We start from the raw sequence: 21,026 nt of genomic DNA on the forward strand, positions 1-21,026 counted from the left end.
TACCCTCCATGCAAGTGAGGTAGCAAGAATACTATAACTGACTTAACTTACATCAGACAACTGAAAAACAAATTTTTTGGGTAAAAAATAACAGAATAAGCTTCGTCTGTCAATGTCACTGACAACAGTGGCGATATACAGTACATTAGAACTAGTCTGACAACTTGTCGCGCCGGCCGGGGTGGCTGAGCGGTTCTAGGCGCTACAGTCTGGAACCGCGCAACCGCTACGGTCGCAGGTTTGAATCCTGCCTCGGGCATGGATGTGTGTGATGTCCTTAGGTTAGTTAGGTTTAAGTAGTTCTAAGTTCTAGGGGACTGATGACCTCAGAAGTTAAGTCCCATAGTGCTCAGAGCCATTTGAATCATTTGAACAACTTCTCGACAGACAACAGCGCTGTTCAAGGCAAAAACTATGTAATGGGCTTTGTTCCCCATCTTAGCCGCTTTACCATATCTCTTGATATTAATTGAGAACCTACATACATTACTATGTTACACTAATTAATAACTAATTGCAATATAAGGACTGATCGCATGTGTTTAATCAATGTTCTGAATGTCATTTTTGTTTTACTCATTTCATTGTGTGACAATGACCTCAGTTTCATTTCTTATAACGTGCTACAAATATGTACCACTTTTGAAGATGATCGTCTCCATAAAGAACATTCACGAGTCCACGTTACTTCCGTTTCTCATTTATACCACAGCAGCAGATCGGTGTCCGCCCCAGTAGCTGAGTGGTCAGCGTGACGGATTGCCGTCCTCTGGGCCCGGGTTCGATTCCCGGCTGGGTCGGAGATTTTCTCCGCTCAGGGACTGGGTGTTGTGTTGTGTTCATCATCATTTCATCCCCATCCGGCGTGCAGGTCGCCCAATGTGGCGCCGAATGTAATAAGACCTGCGATATGGCGGCCGGACCTGCCCCGCGAGGGGCCTCCCGGCCAATGACGCCAAACGCTCATTTCCAGCAGATCGGTACTGGCTGCGCACGACCCTGTGTTGTCAGCGTTGGAAGACAAACAATATGATATTCCCCTCTGACGTAAGGGGAAAACCTTACTGAGTGAGCTCACCGCAGAATTCACCAATGTCACTTGAAATTAAGCATATCTTAAAATATTCCTGGCTCTGTAAGTATTTTTGTTTGGTATTGAGTATGAAAAATAAATTCTTAAGAAGCTCTTAATGCTAGTTGATGTTTATGGATTCGGCTGTTAGTTACTAGAAGCGCATTATTATAAACAACAGCTAAGAATCGCGGGCCTCACGAACACTTGGTGTAGAGCTGGTATTAGGTGGTCATGTGGCTCTCCACCGCTGCCGTAAGTGATGACAGTGAAGTGGTGTGCGCCAGTCGGTTGGTTGTATGGAGTCAGTGAAATAAAGTGTGCCGATGTGACAGTATGGCAGAAGCGAGCTGTCGCATTTGGACGTACTTCGCAGTCTTACAGTGTCTGGAGTTGCCTGATTTGTTGCTGTATAAATGATGATTTTCCACGATGGCAACAAAGAAAGACGTACCGCTCAGAGCCGTGTATCGCGGCGTAAGAAGAGTGTTCGTAAAAAGTTTCTAATTGATTGGGATCAGAGGCGCTGTCAGTGACAATCGATTTCATTCCTCATAGGAACTGCTGCAGGCAATGGGAGCCTGTCCATCTGTCAGTTTCCCAGTGACGGCTGTGGAGTGAACGGCACGTAATGGACGTTTTGAGTCGTGCCACAGAACCTAACGGTTACTGCTAGTATAGTGCTCTTCGAAACAGCATCCCGTGCGGGCAAACCTGTGGTTACTCGTTCTTTAGGTACCTTGGCTATGTACTTCTCCGTTTAAAAAGACTAGCTCGATGTAGTCATAGGGTCGAGCCACGAACGTGTGCTTTCCTGCCCCACAGCTAATTCGCTACAAATAATAACCTGCAGCTGTGATCCTGCAGCGAAATAGTCTGTGCACTGGCTAGAACTAATGGAATTAACAGAAATACAAATGAAACTTAAATGAATAATTTAATAACTCGCAATCTGTTCTAGCGTGTGTAATTGATGTAGACGACAGAGAATTATGTTGAATAATGCTTATTCAAGAAAGGATATCTCAGATAAACGGGATGTGATCCTACGATAGCCAGTTAAAATACAAACAGGAAATACACTTATCAAATGCAGTCAAGTTACATTGAGAGTGTTACGAGAATGGTAGCAAAATCCCCAAAACAAATAGTCATCAAACATATGCGAAAACTAAGACCATTTCGTGATCACAATACATGAAATATTGACCAGTTCAGAACAGTTCAGAGTTCAACATGATGATTTACAAATTAACACATGTGACAGAAAGAATAGTAACACATATTCTGCCTGACCTCAGATCCGTAATACAAGCGGGAAATGTTAGAGTCCTACTCTATAGTCCACTCAGATGTCTTGAAATGTAAAGTCCCTTGAGAAAGTATGGTAGCGGCCGTTCACTGCCTAAAATCTATCAGATACTGCATCAAAAACCACACGGTGCCAGAGACAGGTCTGCCTTCGTCCAGAACGAAGGTCCAAGCGTGCGCTTCAAGATCTAACCGTAAAGTGCCCTCAAAACTTAAAATCTCATAGCGGCTATTCACCACGCAGAATCCATCACCTATACATCCCTGACTAAACTAAAATAGTGCAACAATATTTAAATAAGGTAATGTTATAAATATTCGGTCACACTCAAATCAATCACAATAATTACAAACAGAGGTTTGTTCGTAGATAAATAAGCTAGCATTCTGGTAGTACGCTGCTCTGCACCAGAGGTCGCCTGGAATGGCCGCGCGACTTCCTCGTCCTACGGCCTCATAGCCAGCCAAGCAATCAATTGCAGCTCTCCTCGCACCAACACCAAGTGGCTACATCGCTCGCCCGCATACGCGTAAGGATCCACCAGGTGGGTACCTTGCGAAAAGTCACTGCTGACGGTATTACAGAAAGCTGCAATGGACCGAACAACGCAGAAACTGGGGAATAGCTGAATAGAGGCGGGTAGCGTGGTCAGACGTATTGCGTTTTGCTTCTTATCAAACTATGAACCGCAACGAGTACACCGGAGATCCAATGACGTGTTTACCCGCAGTGTGTGGAGACTGTACTTTAAGCAGGAAGTAGTTCTGTGATATTTTGTGGTTGTTTATCCATACCATGACTTGGAATCACTCGTACAGGTTATCGTGAACTTGAAACAGGATGTATGTTTCAACATTATCGGTGAGCAAGTGTTGCTGTTCCATTTTTTCCAAGATGGCATCAGCAGTTTTCATTGGACTGCATACATACGTTTCTGGTTTGACGAATACCTTACTGCACCTAGACTGGCGCCCCAAAATAGCCAATCTAGTGTTGTTTGGAACAGCAGGTGAAAACGATGGACAGCCCAGTAATATGATAACTGTGCAAGATCTAATCATGAGTGACTTCAGATGGCAATGGCAAACCTGAAGAGGATCGCGAAGTCTCTTCACCGCCGAAATCAGGCCATTATCTAAGACAGGCACCGTGTTACACAGTATTAGCACGACACCTTCTGGAGGTAACAAATTTTTTGTTAAGTGTGCTTGCAGTCTATTGAGTGACTCCCTATGGACGTGAGGTAGAAATAGTAATGACTTTTTGACTTGACCTCAGGTAATGTTTCTCAACTTCAGTGTTATTTGCAGTGACATTCTCGAGGCGATGTAGCTTAGAGTGTAGAACGCCTTTGACGAAGAGATTATTTGAAATGAAGTCCTCACTATCGTGCTAAGACGGCGAAGGGAGTCAGTAAAAGTATCGTCATTCGCCTAAAGTGATTTTAAAAAATTATGTAAAACAGCTCCTACGGGAAGTGTTTTAACCATTGTGTCACCTTGCTTTGTCAATCGAGACTCTGTAGCTACGAACTTAAGAACCTACAATCTAATTGTTTGAATGGAAAAAAAATTGTTTCTCATGGGCTTCGGTCGTTGGCCGCAGAGTAACTGGTACTAATATATTTCCCAGAGATGGATTAATTAAACCTACATTGGACGTCTATTTAAGCGGTGATGGTATTTGTTTAGCCTAACAATGAGAAGCTTGTTAAAGTTAGTTACAGTTATTAATTCTCAAGTAATAGCACATGAGTGTGGCATTTGCAGTTAAGGACAAATAAAAGCTAAGGATCTTCACCTGCAGCATAAACAGAATGTATTATAATTGCTTTCGTTTTCACACACTACAATTATTTTGAACTCTTGCTAGACTGATTGCACTTACTCTTTACAAAAGGCACTGTGATATGGCTAATATCGTTCTATCACATACTACAATAAGAAACAGCAGTATGCCTATTATGTTAACGAAAATCTCAGCGTCGCTTTTTCTGAGCTTTAGTTATTACTTTAGGAAAAATCGAAAATCGGCATGTGGGTTTTCATTGGAGTGATACAGTGCTTGTCATTGCCCGATAATGTCTGGTTAGTAGGCAGCACCAGCCAATGGCGTGGTGTGCAATCTGTGTTCCAGGGGAAGAGGGATCTTTGTCAAGAACAGTCAGGTGTGCAAGCCACGACCAACTGGAATACGAAAAAAAATGGCTCTTATCACTATGGGACTTAACTTCTGAGGTCATCAGTCCCCTAGAACTTAGAACTACTTAAACCTAACTAACCTAAGGACATCACACACATCCATGCCCGAGGCAGGATTCGAAACTGCGACCGTAGCGGTCGCGCTGTTCCAGACTGTAGCGCCTAGAACCGCTCGGCTACCACGGCAGGCCAAGTGGAATACGACCTCTGGAACTAGTGACAATAAAGGTCACTAACCGTTGTCGTGTGTGTCCATGACCAAACACACGCACGACCTCTCTGGAAAAACTGAAGTGCCTCGCAAGAGGTGATGCTGTCAAGTGTAAGCGTCTCTCACGAATCCCTGCATCCAAGTGTCCCTCACTGCGATCGTGTCTCCCCTAGCGTTGTGCTCATTTGGTTCGGGCATGTCCATCCATGTGATTTCCCACCTTGGTTTCTTTGGCTCACTAATTACTTGGTAGCAACTTTTGCTACTTTTCCTCAAAGCCCTTCCCCACGCTAAAAGACATAGACTCACCGAAAATGTTCGTTTCTACAAGTGGTCTTCGGTAATCTTCAGTACTTTTTAGTTGTTTGGAAGTTGTCATTTGTCAGGTTCATTCGACAGTCTCCATTGCGTACCACTTTACACTGAGGTGACAAAAGTCATGGGATTGCAATGTGCACATGTACAGATGGCGGTGGTGTCGCGTACACAAGGTATAACAGGGCAGTGCATTGGAGGAGCTGTCATTTGTACTCAGGTGATTCATGTAAAAAGGTTTCCGACGTGATTACGGCTGCATGACGGGAGTTAACAGACTTTGAATGCATTGTTGTAGTTGGAGCTAGAAGCATGAGATATTCCATTTCAGAAATCGTTAGCGGATTCAATATTCCGAGATCCACATGGTAAAGAGTGTGCCGGGAATACCAAATTTCAGATATTACTTCTCAACACGGACGACACTATGACCGACGGCCTTCATTTGTAGACCGAGAGCAGCGGCGTTTGCGTAGAGTTGTCAGCGATAACAGACAAGCAACACTGCATGAAATAGCCTCAGAAATCGATGTGAGATGTACGACGAAAGTATCCGTTAGGACAGTGCGGCGAAATCTGACGTTAATGGTCTATGGTAGCAGCCATCCGATGCGAGGGCCTTTGCTAACAGCACAACATCAGCTGCAGCACCTCTCCTGCGCTTGTGACCGTATCGGTTGGACCGTGGTCTAGTATGATGAGTCCCGATTTCAGATGGTGAGATATGATGATAGGGTTCGAGTGTGGTGCGGATCCCATGAAGCCATGTACCCAAGTTGTCAAGAAAGCGCTCTGAAAGCTGTACTGGATCTATAACGGAACGGGCTGTGTTTACACGAAATGTAAAGGGTCCTATGGTCGAACTGAACCGATCGTTGACTGGAAACGGTTATGTCTGACTACGTGGAGACAATTTGAAGCCATTCAACGACGAGTTTTTTATGGACGACAATGCGCCATGTCACCGCACCACCGTTAGAGTTGGTAGCGATTGGATTGAAGAACATTCTGGATAGTTCGAGCGAATGATTTGGATATCCAGATCGGTCTACATGAATGCCATCGCACTTTCATGGGACATAATCGAGAGGTGAGTTCGTGCACAAACACCTGCACCGTCAATACATTGGCAGTTATGGATGGCTATAGGGGCAGCATGGCTCAATATCACTGCAGGGGACTTCAAACAATTTGTTGGGTCCATGACACGTCTAATTGGTATACTAAGCCGGGCAAAAGGAGGTCAGAGAGGATATAATTATGAGGTATGCAGTTCATCGTATCACATAACAGGGCAGGACAATGAACACTTGAGTACCGCACTGTGATTATTTAACAGCTCTGGCAGCGAATGCTACTCCCCACGCTGAAGTCCTAGGCCATGGACAGCGAGCTCATCTCGAGAGCAGCACACGGGAGAAAGTAACGCACGAGTTTTAGGCGTACTACAACTGCAACTTTTTGGCGAAGGCAGGCAAGCCCGACAGAAAGTCAGGCGTGCTGAGAGGATTTGAGGAGGTGGCCCCACCAGTTAAGTAGCTTATCAACAGGTCATTATCCTCTTGTGGGGGAAGATATAAAGACACCTACAAACTTCCAGAGCAGCCACAGAACAGATCAGAAATCACAAATAACGACCAGGACAAGAAACAGTATAAAATATTTGGAGTAATTTCTGTATGGCAACAATGAGCGATCGCTGTTACAAGTTGCGCCAAAAAATAAAAAGGTTCAAATGGCTCTGAGCACTATGGGACTTAACATCAGAGGTCATCAGTCCCCTAGACGTAGAACTACTTAAACCTAACTAACCTAAGGACATCACACATATTCATGCCCGAGCAGGATTCGAACTTGCGACCGTAGCACCAGCGCGGTTCCGGACTGAAGCGCCTAGAGCCGCTCGGCCACAGCGGCCGGCCACGTTGTGCCCACATGAAAACAACGTGTAGAGCTGTTAGACATTCCAGGTATAATTTATGTGCTCGGAACAGCAGTTTATAATCAGCAGACTATTCTTTTCTTACAAAGGTGTGTGGAAAACAAACTGTTGTGTCCATGACAACAAGACACGTTACGTCGATTGTGAGGGAACTCGATGAAGAGTGCTGCCTGTCTCGAGGGCTGGTGACTTTTTCGCTCAGTGCGCTGGGTCAGAACAGCTTCCTCGTGTCGACACAAAAGCGTACAGAGTCGTAAATTTGGAAGGGCAATAAAATTTGCGCGATGCTGTTTAGTGCAGGCTTAGTACCCAGCCGTGGCGATTGTCACAGATGTTCCACACTGCCGGCAGCTAGCGGCGCCTCCTGCCTCCTCACCACGAGGCAATGCGCACTGCCATCGCCAGTGGAGAGAGACATACCAGCTGTCAGTTGCACTGTCCAACAAGACAGGCATCGCCGATTCGAGATTGCCTTTTTAAACTCTGAGGTACTTCAGGCTGTATGGAGCCCGGTAATCGAAATGTCAGTTTCAACGTAACGACTGTAGTGTATCTTGGTATTATTGGCTGGGAACCGAGGTGTAGGTTCAAACTAGGGATGGTGGTTATCGATGGAACAACCGATTTTCGGTTACATCGTTTTTTTTTTTTTTTTTTTTTTAGAATTGGAACAAAGATTGAAAAATTTTGACTCCCTTAGTTTCAATATACATAGGCTCAAAATACTAAAATCAAACAGGCGAATAAAAGAAAACTTGGTCGGTCCACCATTCACTGCTTTACACTAAAGTCATAAGTCGTTGAATACAACAAAAAATCACTATGATTTCCCACCGATTCTGCTTTCTTAAAACTTTGCTCAAAAATTATGTTCTAATGGAGGATCTTAACGCTATTTGGGCATTAGGAATAGAAAGTGTTAATTTCTCCGTTTTCAAGGGCTACAAGCACATAAAGACGTAATACGGAGACACAGGCAACAGATTAGCTCCTTTCAGTTTTTATTGTAAACTATGAATGAATTGGCAAGTTATAATTTTTCTCCTTATGCGATGTAACAAGTTTGTTGTGAATCGTCTCGTTCTGAACCTTCTAAAGGAAATGGAGCATTGTACTTCATTAGTACCATATTTCGTAAAATACTACTAGACTAGGGATTCTGCCGTTTTGTAATACAACTAAGGCCCGACAACGACAGCGTGAAACTGCGGTGGTGATCAGTGCTCAGTGCACGTACACGCATGCCATCCAATAGGCCACGTCATATGGTAGCAGGTTTATTACTATGTCAGCAATGCTGTACCAGTCTTTGTACCCTATGTTTGTTGCTCGTTTCTGTCGGCATAGTTATTAAAACAACACTGACCGCTTTTCCTATTTCCTATAATAACGCAATATTTAAAAAAATGGAAATTTTAAGAATAAAAATTACTGTTTTTTTGAAAAGGTTTTCTTTAAAAATAAAAAATCTGCAGCAATGGCTCACTGATATTTCCATTTTTATCCGGTTATTAGTAAAAAAATAACAAAAGCACCTGTTATAACAGAGAGCAAACAGATACCGAAAAATTCTGGTTATTCAGAACTAAAGAACCGGTATCGGTTTTAACCGGTCGGTTATTCCCATCCCTATTCAGCCGTCTAATTGAGATGGGTTATATTTCTGCAAGCACAACGCCCCATTCCACGCAATACAGATTTTGCGTCCAAAGACCCACCTCCTATCTAAAGTGTGCCTGTTGAGTGAGTGTAATGGATATGTGTATTGTTTGGTATCATGTTCGCGTGGTATGATAATGAGAGAAAGGTGAGGGTGAAACCCGCTGCCGGCACACAGTCTACTTCTTTCGAAGACAACCAGCCCATGTGGCCGAGCGGTTCTAGGCGCTTCAGTCCGGAACCGCGCGACCACTACGGTCGCAGGCTCGAATCCTGCCTCGGGTGTGGATGTGTGTGATGTCCTTAGGTTAGTTAGGTTTAAGTAGTTCTAAGTTCTAGGGAACTGATGACCTGAGATGTTAAGTCCCATAGTGCTCAGAGCCATTTTGAACAACATGTAGTTCAGAAGATATGACGTCATAAACACTGAGATGGGTGAAAACTAGCTTTTACTTTGAATAGAGCGCATATTATCCATACTATATTCATCCAGTATTTCATAATGAGAGCATCTAGCGACTATCAACAAATTTTAAGCGTAATTTCAAACGTTTTCTAAATATTTCCTCGCTTACATGCTTAAAATGAATTATTTAACGCATTAACTTATTTCTAAAGTAATCAAACGTTTAAAGCTATTTTATACATGAGAGTGGTAGTTTCTAAATAATCAGGTATTTGCTGGTATCTGTGTAATCGAATAGAAGGTGTGAAGTCGTGTCTACAAGCTCGCGTACGCAGTTGTTTCCCATTCGCATGTAACTGTGTAAAACTTCAAAATGAAAATGTTTGTAGGCTTTCAGTATGTCTTATACACGTGCACAGTTTGATGTCCAAGCACAAACAGAAGCTTCTTTTCAAATGATAGACAGTTATTTAATGGCGTTTACTCAAATGCCAAGTTGATTTAATAAACAAGTTGTAAAACTGGTGCTTTTCATTTATTATTATAATGTTGTTCTACCAAGAACCGACGGAAGATTCTGTTAATATGAAGTTTTAATACGTTCTCGCTTAAAGAGCCGCATCGTAACTTTAAACCGCTGCCAAAAAAAATTTCGCACAAACACTCCAAACGTTTTTAACCATGATCACCCACAAGGTGACGCAGGAGGCAGTGTAAGGGTGGTCAGAAGCAGCCTGAAGAACTTGTAAGAGATTTGCGGGGTAGATTGTGATGAGAAATAATTGTTAAGAAAAAAATTCGTTACGTTGCGCCGTTTCCCAATTAGTTAGCATTGAAGTTAGCCAACCAGGTCGTTGTGCGCGTAAATTCAAGCGGCCGGCCAGATACAATTATGGTGTGGTGAGGTGCTCAGACAGCGTGAAAGATTGTAGACGAGACAGCTTAGCTGTGGCTTGGGTTAGATGCTTACTACCACCCCATGTCCTATTTTTGTACAGCTCTCTTTTTCCTTTTTAGGAGCCCAAACGAAGAACATATTTGGTGACAGTATGTAATAGATGTATGTAATAGTGATTTTCGGTTTCATACTCCCTGATCCTTACGTTAAAATCTTTAATTTCTAGCACTGAGGATGGTCACTAAGTGACCGTAAATCGATTTTGCTGACAATAAAACAACAAAATACGGCCAATGCTGATTTTCCTTCCAATTCTATTCACGACGAATGTCTAAGTCGGAGCGGTGACTATATAGAGAAGTTGCTGGAAGGTGTAGCTAATTGTCGCAAATAAAACATTTTTGATTTTCACAATGGTTTCCATTTCGCTATCGATCGGAACTTACTTTTCGAAAAGCTGTTGTATTTTACTTCAATAGACGCCGCAGACGAGACACTTCTCTCCGTAGCCTACACGCAGCTCACTTTCAGCGCACTCTGCTGGCGCCTGGTTTATCTGAACTACGGCACTCAAGAAAGGCCTGTGAGAATACCTCTTCCTTACGACTTTGGAGACATAATACTGTGGGCCTGCGGTTCGGTGATTTCGGGTTTTCCGTGCTTTCCAGAAATGGATTGGGGCGTTTGTTGGCACGGTTCCTCTGAGGAGTTCAGCCTGTTTCCTTCATCATCCTAGTCTAATCCCAAGCTCTGTTGCGTCTCAAATTACCTCATCACTGGCGCGAGGCCAAAGTCTAACAAGGATCTCGTTGAGTGCGAGGTCGCAAGTTCAGTCTTTAGTGAGGCTCATTTGAAAGTGTTGTGTTAACAACTATGACAGAAAAAATATTACTTACTAATGATTCTTCATGTCCATCTGGAGGGCGACAGAATTGAGTGTCCGGGAGATGCAGATATCAACCTTCTAGGGATTTAAGTATTACAATTCACAAAAAGCACACCGTCGACCATCAGGAAATGTTCAAAACAAACTATTGGCTTGCACCATGAACACTAAATGCAACATAGCGCCACAGTGACCACAAACTTTCTCTCCATCAAGATCGAAGGCGAATTCCTTGGGAATTACAAACCGTGCAAGACGTTCAGCTAGGTATCCACCACTAAAGAATGTATACAGAATCATATTGGCGTAACGAGGTGATCAGAAGTGGTGGAATATGATAGCATGCTGCCGAATGCGAAACAGTATGTCGTGGAGCTTATAGCGGAACTGGCTATCCTTAAAGGCGCAATCGCAGATAGTGCGATAACATGTCTTACAGGCACGAAAAGAAAAAAAACGTCTAGAGGCTGAATTTGTATAGCGTTTCCAGTGGTATGAACTGCAATGTCACACACTTCCCAGGAGGGATAGTTTGCTCTAAAGGAGTGTGATTTTTATACGCAGACCAGGAATCAAGCAAAAGCAAATTATTTTGACCAGCTATTGGCCAAAAACAGTGCTCATACCATAGCTGTTGTTCTCTTGTACCCATTTTCCCACTCTTGCTTGCTGTGATGTAAATATTCCCTATTGTCCTTGCAGGATCACGCACACGAGAAAGAATCGTAGGGAACAGAGCACCTCCAACTTCTTGCAGGACTATAGATAACTCTCCAGCCAATTTACCATCCAGATTAACAGTCGTCATAATTGTATACGAATGAATTACGGCATTGATGTTAGTTGATCTTGATACAACTCCCTTGGCGTACCACTAATTTCCAGGGTCCCTTCCATATGCATTTCCTTTTCAATTCCCCATTGGTCGGAGTTGAAAACAAATTCTTTACTGAATGGGATAGGTTTGTATATGTCATATACAAATTTTCGGACCGATTCTGTAGCTTGCTATGGATCGTCAATTTGATGCTTTGTTTGAATTTTCGTTATCTTATGTCTTCCAATTCTGTAGCACTGTTTAATGTTATACACCCATCCACTGCCTCTCTTGACATCACTATAGTCTATGTCGCATGTAACTTGATGTGTTTAACGTAGTAGGTCAATATCATACCCATCCTGCATGTTGTACTGAGCATCCTTGGAGCGCACAGACACTAGTTTTTGTGACAATTCCGCCTTGTTCTCCCTTGAATATCCGTAGTTTTTCTTGTGCACTACTCAGTCATATTGCTGCAGACTTATCCAAACCCATTCATAATTGTTTTTTATTATGTGCTGCGGATGATCTTCCATGTACGTAATTACGTTTGGTATCCGTTGTTTGGAGAACATTGTCCTTTACTAGGTTTCACTGGAGACCGGATTTGTGGCTCCCTATTCGACAAGCATATGAACTATATGGCTCGACATCTGTTTTAGTATCATTTTCACTTGTTAAGCACGTATCGTCATCATTTTACTCCTCATGTACATTGTCCGCATGGTCTAGTGTATACGACACCTCACTTTCCACTGACTCAGCTGGTAGAAACACTAATATTTCATCTGCCACTTCTTCCCACACTCCGGAAGTCTCTGGTTCCTTTCTGACGAAATTGACGAAATCTCAACTTCGGCAACTGTTAATGTAAATATATATCGTTTGCTTTGTTTATCGTTGCCATTGCTCTACTTTATATCAACACCACTAGCAGTGTTGCACTGTTGTGAGTTACACGTCCACGTCGGCTAAGCAGTTCAACTACGCTCCGTAGAATCGTGCTGTTTTCACCATTCCCGTCCCCTCTTGCCGTTAGGAGCCAATTTTGTGCTTGCCTGATAGGCAATAAGTGCGGCGTCGAATGGCTTAAACATCGTTGGCCTTTTGCGACTTCGCACTCAAGGGGTTCCTTGTAAACTTTGTTCCTTCTTTTCTCTGAGGTGTCAGCAATCAGTTATACTGCTTGTTCTCGATATTCAATGAACAGGCGTTGCACGAACATCACACAAACAGATTCTACCGGTGTCACTGTGATGCGTGATGCCTTAATATACGAATCGGAGTGGTGTTAGAACTGTTACAATCGCACCAAAATGTATTGGCACAAGTGCGTATTTATCGTTGCTGGTTACAAACACCGCACCATCCGGTACACAGCACATGTACGTGCTACCTCACATACCAGACATTACAATTCTGCTCACAGCGCCTACCATTAACAAAGAAATGCAGTGTTAAGGGCAAACATGTATCTCCTCTGCACACGAAAGGTATCGGCACAGAGCGTGGCTTCTCGGTATATTGCTGGGTTTTCAGGTACCAGAATGCCATCTGCTAAAGCAATAGACACTGCATGTTGTTGACGGTCCAGTCGCTAGTATGTTGCTGTATTGCGCGATAGTGGTCACCATGGAGCCGAAGAAGAAGGAACATTCAGTGGCGTTGCGTGAGAGAGTGGTATTGCTCCATTCACAAGGGAGAAACTATCGACAAATCGGAGTAGAGGCGTCTGTTAGCTACACCACGGTACGAGCCATCATTCATAAATATAAAGAGACTGGAACAACAGTGAATAAGTGTCGTCGTGGACGTCCAAAAGTGCTTACAACCCGAGAGCGTCGCCGTATCATCGCACTTTCTCGGAAGAAACCTGCTACAAGTGCAGCAACTATTGCAGAGGTTGTTCAGACAACGTGCGACAAGACGGTTAGTGTTCAAACTATACAGAATGTGTTGAATGAGGCTGACATGCATGGACGTTCGCCGGCCGCGGTGGTCTCGCGGTTCTAGGCGCTCAGTCCGGAACCGCGCGAGTGCTACGGTCGCAGGTTCGAATCCTGCCTCGGGCATGGATGTGTGTGATGTCCTTAGGTTGGTTAGGTTTAAGTAGTTCTAAGTTCTAGGGGACTGATGACCGCAGCTGTTAAGTCCCATAGTGCTCAGAGCCAGCCATGGACGTTCTTCCAGGAAAAAGCCATACATATCGGAAATTAACCGGCAGAAACGCCTGCAGTTTGTCAAGGACTACATCAGCAAGCCGATGGAGTTTTGGAACACTGTGATATTTAGCGACGAATCGAAGTTCAATGTGTTCGGAATTGATGCAAGAAAGAAAGTTTGGCGCAAGCCGAATACGCACCTCGACATCAAACACATGCATCCCACAGTCAAACACGGTGGGGGCAGTATCATGGTCTGGGGCTGTATGGCGGCGTCCGGCCTTGGGAATCTAGCTGTAATCACGGTACAATGGATCATATGAGATACATCGACGTGTTGCGAGGTAATTTACACGCTAGTGCACAGACATTGGGCCTTACTGGGGTGTTTCATTTCCAGCAAGACAACGATCCAAAACATACCGCCATGAAAACCCGGGAGTGGTTACTGTACAATGCCCCCAGAAGGATTCTAACACCACCTAAGAGTCCTGATTTGAACCCCATTGAGAACCTGTGGGCTCATCTTGACACATGTCAGAAAAAGGCGTCCGTCCGGTAAAAGCGACTTGGAGAAAATTCTCCTGGAGGAATGGTCGAAAATTACCCCTGATATCACCCGGAATTTAATACAACGCATTCCTAGGCGTTTACGTGCTGTTATAGATGCTAAAGGGATGCACTAGCTATTAGAAGGTGAACATAAACGAAGAAAACGAACACACTGTCTGATTCATACGCGTGTGGCAATACTTTTTAGGATGCAGAAGAGCTATGTTTATTTTCATAACACTGTATGTTACTTTGCGGACAGGTGATTTGGACATATTTGTAATCTATGCAATGTAAGGTGGCACGTGTCTGGGTTCTGTTCTGAAATGTATGTTCAACCTACAACCACTAAAATGTAACTGTGCCAATACATTTGGTGCGATTGTAAGTCTCCAACAGAGCAGTACTCCGTAAGTCAGCAGCATTCTCTAGTTCTCATTTGAATCAGTCGTCATTCGCTCAGCCATTTACAGAATGACTTACAGTTAAACGTGGACTCCGAACCACGGTGGCTGCAGACATTTTTCACATTAAGAAATTATTGCCGTGGTAAAAAAAGGAGCGATAGGGGAAAAAGTATTAGCCTTGACAAAGTATTGGATGCGTACTCGTATATGTCGTCATTTAGCCACCGAGCCATACGTGCAGCAATAAAATCAACTTTTTATAAATGTCTGCTATTATTAGCTTTTCGACAGCCTTTAAACGAACGTTCTTTTGTTTTGGAAGTTTCCTATTCATCAAGGAGAACAGCATTCGTGGGAGAAAATGGCTCTGAGCACTATGGGACTTAACATCTCAGGTCATCAGTCCCCTAGAACTTAGAACTACTTAAACCTAACTAACCTAAGGACATCAAACACATCCACGTCCGAGGCAGGATTCGAACCTGCGACCGTAGAGGTCGCGCAGTTCCAGACTGAAGTGCCTAGAACCGCTCGGACACACCGGCCGGCCGTGGGAGAAAGATGCAGAGAAGAACTTTTGTGAAGTTTAGAAGGTAGAAGATTACTTACTGGCGGGAGAAAAACTGTGAAGTTGGTTCGTGAGTCGCGTTTCTGTAGCTCATTGAGTAACGCAGCTGCCCGCGAAAGGCCCGGCGGAGTCTAACGGGACCGGATAGCATTAAAAATAAGTACGGATGATCAAAAGCGCCCCGGAAAGACGAGAGGCCACTGTTTATCGTTGGTCATTAAGAAAGGATTCGACGAGGATACGCAGGACATCTGGCAGTGTTGTTTTAATAGGGAACTGTACTGACGAACGCTTGAAATGATTGCAGCAAACTACGAAAAACTTTAAGCATAATATTAGGACGAAGATCTGAAACCCTTTTTCTCTGTACTGACACATATTCTAAGGAACCTACTAGCGTATCTTTTTACTGTTTGAGTAATGATTTTTTAGTTGTGAAATATTAACAGAAGTTGATAAAATCTCTTAACCCGACTCACTGCTCACCTCCTTCTCAAAAGTACAGGAAAAGATCATGAATATATGAAGCATAACATTTCTGTCTCAAAATAAGATACTTAATCAGATTGCATGTACGAAATGTAGATGACAAAATACTACCAACTGCGAATTGTCAAAATAATTTAATTTGATTGTGCAGTTCCCAGTATTAAACTATGTAAGTTGCAGTATTATGCTGTCATAGATCTTGTTGCTAACTGGTTTTCATCGAACTGAAAGAATACGGAGTAATGCTTTAAGAAACTCAGGGACTATACAGAATGGAAAATCATCTTTATAATGGATATTAATCACTATATATTTTCCGTAGAGATCGAATTGGATCTGCTCTTGTCTTGATATCTATATATAATTTCTCTTCCATAATACATCCAAGAAGCAGAACTATTTATCTCTGTTAAAGATACAAGTATTATAGTCAAGCAAAACGGAGTAAATTCAGTACTTCATCATGTACATAATATATTCTTGAACATTAATAACTGGTTATTTGCAATTTAGAAGAAACACAATTCGTGCCATCGGAAGTAATACACGACAGAAAATCAATAAATAAAGCAGAAAATTCTAGATTCCTAAGTATTTACATTAGTATTAACGTCAAGTGAAAATCACACGTTATTGATCTTGTTAAACGTGTAAGCTCTGAAGCTTCTGTGTTACGGATAATATCAGATTTCGAGGACCAAAATGTCAAAAATTAGACTTACTTTTCCTACTTACATTCACTTTCCTACTTTTCCTACTTACATTAACAATACATATTCTAGGTTAAGCAGCCGCTCTTTATAACAGCACGGTTCTAAGCGCTTCAGTCCGGAACCGCGCGACTGCTACGGTCGCAGGATCGAATCCTGCCTTGGGCATGGATGTGTGGGATGTCCTTACGTTAGTTAGGTTGAAACGTCCTCTTAGAACAATTATACATGACTGTGCTTAACCTGACACACAATATTTTTAGCGCAACGCAATCTGACTTTCAAAAATCCCTACAAAAAAATGGCCCTGACTAACATTAACCTATGCGTTTCACAAATCGCTTACCTCACAAAAATCTTGGTTACTCGAACTACTGCAATACAGCAAGCGCCACCACTGCCAGCTAAATAAAAGATTCAAACTATGGAAGGCACTAATTACTGATAGGGATAGTTAGCAAATGAAAGATATTAATAGAGAACAAACAATGTATCATCATATATATATATATATATATATATATATATATATATATATATATATATATATATATATATAGCAGTTCATGACAAATTTCAAAACTCCGCCATCTCTCTCCCCACATCCACCACTGCTGGCGGCTCACCTCCAACTGCGCAACGCTACGCGCTGTTCACATCCAGCTGCCTAACACTACAATGGCGAGTATTACAACAATGCAAAGCAGCCACAGACTGCACACAGCACAGCCAGTGATTTTCATACAGAGGTGGCGTTACCAATAAAAAACCTAAACAGCCTACTTACAAGGTTTAAGTAGTTCTAAGTTCTAGGGGACTGATGACCTCAGATGTTAAGTTCTATAGTGCACAGAGGCGTTTTTGTTTTTATATAACAACAGGCATGCTGACAACAGCCTCACGGTACGTTTACTGCCTTATGAAATTTGTTGTCAACAATCAAAAATGTTCAGATGTGTGTGAAATCTTATGCGACTTAACTGCTAAGGTCATCAGTCCCTAAGCTTACACACTACTTAACCTAAATTATCCTAAGGACAAACACACACACCCATGCCCGAGGGAGGACTTGAACCTCCGCCGGGACCAGCCGCACAGCCTATGACTGCAGCGCCCTAGACCGCTCGGATAATCCCACGCGGCTGTCAACAATCAATCACGATTCGAAAACAACAGTAACATTAGCAAATTTAATAGCAGAAGGAGCTATGGCTTACACTGTCCTTCACTCAGGCTTAATGTGACAGAAACGAGTGAGGTATTCAGCGATAGAAATCATTGACCGCCTACGCAACGACATAAAGAAATTCACACACACACACAACACACACACACACACACACACACACACACACACATATATATATATATATATATATATATATATATATATATATGTGTGTCGGTCTGCCGGCTTAAGCGGCCGCCTGTGTAGCATGGGCCTAAAACCGACCGCGATCAAACACACACACACACACACACACACATATATATATAGAAAATCATTGACCACCTACACAGAGACGTAAAGAAATTGATACACACACACACACACACACACACACACACACACACACACACACTCTGTGTAGGGGGTCAATGATTTTCTATATATATATATATATATATATATATATATATATATGTGTGTTTGATCGCGGTCGGTTTTAGACCCATGCTACACAGGCTGCCGCTTAAGCCGGCAGACCGACACATGTTTGTACGGTGCCTCGCAGTTAGTAGCAAAAACTGACACAGATGAAAGTATACGATAACGGAAGCAAAAACGTTGCAGAAAACATGGACCCGCAGACGAGCGATTTGCGAGACAGCTGTGAACGTGTGCCTACGAGGCGCCAAAGACTTCAGTATCAAGACTTGTTCTAGGTGGTATCTATGTAGCTGAAATTTGTCGTCCTCACATTAGGAGGTAACACTCCACTCGTCTCTGCAGTGAGTTACTGAATATTTCAGGCACCCACGTATCATCTCGTAAATCTTACAAGACTGCAATTCGTTTTTCCAGTCTTCAACCGTATCGATGGGAGTGATGTACTCTTCACTTCTGAGAGGATCCTAGACAGAAAAACCGAGAGTATAATGGTCAGCTGATCTTGGTGGAGAAGGTGCAGGCTGTGGTCGAACTCGGCTCGTTAGATGTCGCCTTAACCTCAACAGCAGTCTGCATGCGTGAACTACATTCGCCAACGTTGTACAACGTAAGGTACGCCATGGGTGAAATTTGATCCCACTTAGATGCAAATTAATCATAAAAATTAAATTTAAACTGCGTTTGTGCTAGCTAGAGTTATATTTCGTACTGAAGTCAGTGGCGGTTCGTAGCCACAGCAAAACGCTCGTTCCCGTGTCCATGTTTCCTAGAGCGTTGATCTGCAGCGTACCGTACTGTTTAATACCAAAGATCACGCGTAATCAGTGCATGTAAATTGCTGCAGAGTCATATTACAAATACACACATCAAAAAGAAGTTTTGCATTACCCCGGTTCACAGAACTCCTGAAGATAGACGTTGACTGTGGATATTGTATCACAGACACAGTCCCTTTGACTCTTCAGAGATGTCACTAAACCCGCCCAACGATGTTAATAACCATGCGTGAACAGCGCCTATTAGACGGAGGCCGATGAGTTCCAGTCATTCCACCAGGAAGGAGGTACACGGCTCGTGTTGCCTGTAGTTCAACCATGCCTAGACGGTCAATACTGCGGTTCGATTGCGTCCGCATTTTTACATTGTGCCAGGAAGGGCTCTCGGCAAGGGAAGTGTCCAGGCGCCTCGGAGTGAACCAAAGCAATGTTGTTCGGACATGGAGGAGATACAGAGAGACAGGAACTGTTGATGACATGGCTCACTCAGGCCGCCCAAGGGTTACTACTGCAGTGGATGACCGCTACCTACGGATTATGGCTCGGAGGAATCCAGACACCAACGCCACCATGTTGAATAATGCTTTTCGTGCAGCCACATGACGTCGTCTTACGACTCAAACTGTGCGCAATAGGTTGCATGAGGCGCTACTTCACTCCCGACGTCCATGGCAAAGGTCCATCTTTGCAACCACGACACCATGCAGCGTGATACAGATGGGCTCAACAACATGCCCTCAATGGACCCCTCAGGATTGGCATCACGTACTCTTCACCCGATGAGTGTCGCATATGCCTTCAACCAGACAATTGTCGGAGACGTGTTTGGAGACAACCCGGTCGTGCTGAACACCTTAGACACACTGTCGATTGAGTGCAGCAAGGTGGAGGTTCCCCGCTGTTTTGGGGTGGCATTATGTGGGGCCCACGTACGCGGCTGGTGGTTATGGAAGGCGCCGTAACGGCTGTACGATACGTGAATGTCATTCTCCGACAGATAGTACAACCATATCAGCAGCTTATTGGCGAGGCATTCGTCTTTATGGACGACAATTCGCGCCCCCATCGTGCACATCTTGTGAATGACTTCCTTCAGAATAATGACATCACTCGACTAGAGTGGCCAAGATGTTCTCCAGACATGAACCCTATCGAACATGCCTGGGGTACATCGAAAAGGGCTGTTTATGGACGACGTGACTCATCAACCACTCTGAGGGATCTACACCGAATCGCCGTTGAGGAGTGGGATAGTATGTGGATAGTATGCCACAACGAATACAGACATGCGTCAATGGAAGACGACGTGCTACTGGGTATTAAAGGTACCGGTGTGTCCAGCAATGTGGTCCACCACCTCTGAAATTCCCGCTGTATGATGGTACAAAATGCAGTGTGGTTTTCATGACAATAAAATGGGCAGAAATGATGTTAATGTTGCTCTGCCAATTTTCTGTATAGGTTCCGGAACTCTCGGAATCGAGGTGATGCGAAACTTTTTTTGATGTGTGTACTTACAGGTTTCGAAAACCTCATGACGCCTTATCATTCCTAGTACCAAACGCACAGAGTCTGCAAAACACCCCATACTGTTTAAGTGATATCCTGAATGTTATATGTTCCACAGCACTGTGCACAGTTCTATCGTAGCCAGTTCTGAGCTTCTTCTGTTTCAGTCTTCAAGAACTTAAATATATCTATCGGAAGACCGAACAGTACCCTCGAGTGTTAAGAACAATGAATGACGTTACTTTAGTTAGTTATTTATCTGCAGTTTTCTCAGTGAAACGTACGGCAACATGCTGACAATAGGAATGTAGTGGACATTCAGGAACCAAATTGACGTTTGACCTTTGGGTTGCCTGCATGCAGGGGCAAGGGTAAACGCGAGACAACAAGCTGTACCCCTCCCTTCTGTCCCCTCTCTCCCCTTCGACTGCTCCTCTTCTCCCCCTCCCACCCCCTCCCATTCCGTCTAATAGGTATACCACTATTTTGGAAATAGGCCAGTCAGGCAGTTTCTAAGCC

The sequence above is a fragment of the Schistocerca americana genome, chromosome 1 (genome assembly GCF_021461395.2).
Source record: "Schistocerca americana isolate TAMUIC-IGC-003095 chromosome 1, iqSchAmer2.1, whole genome shotgun sequence".
NCBI classification, from domain to species: Eukaryota; Metazoa; Arthropoda; class Insecta; order Orthoptera; family Acrididae; genus Schistocerca; species Schistocerca americana.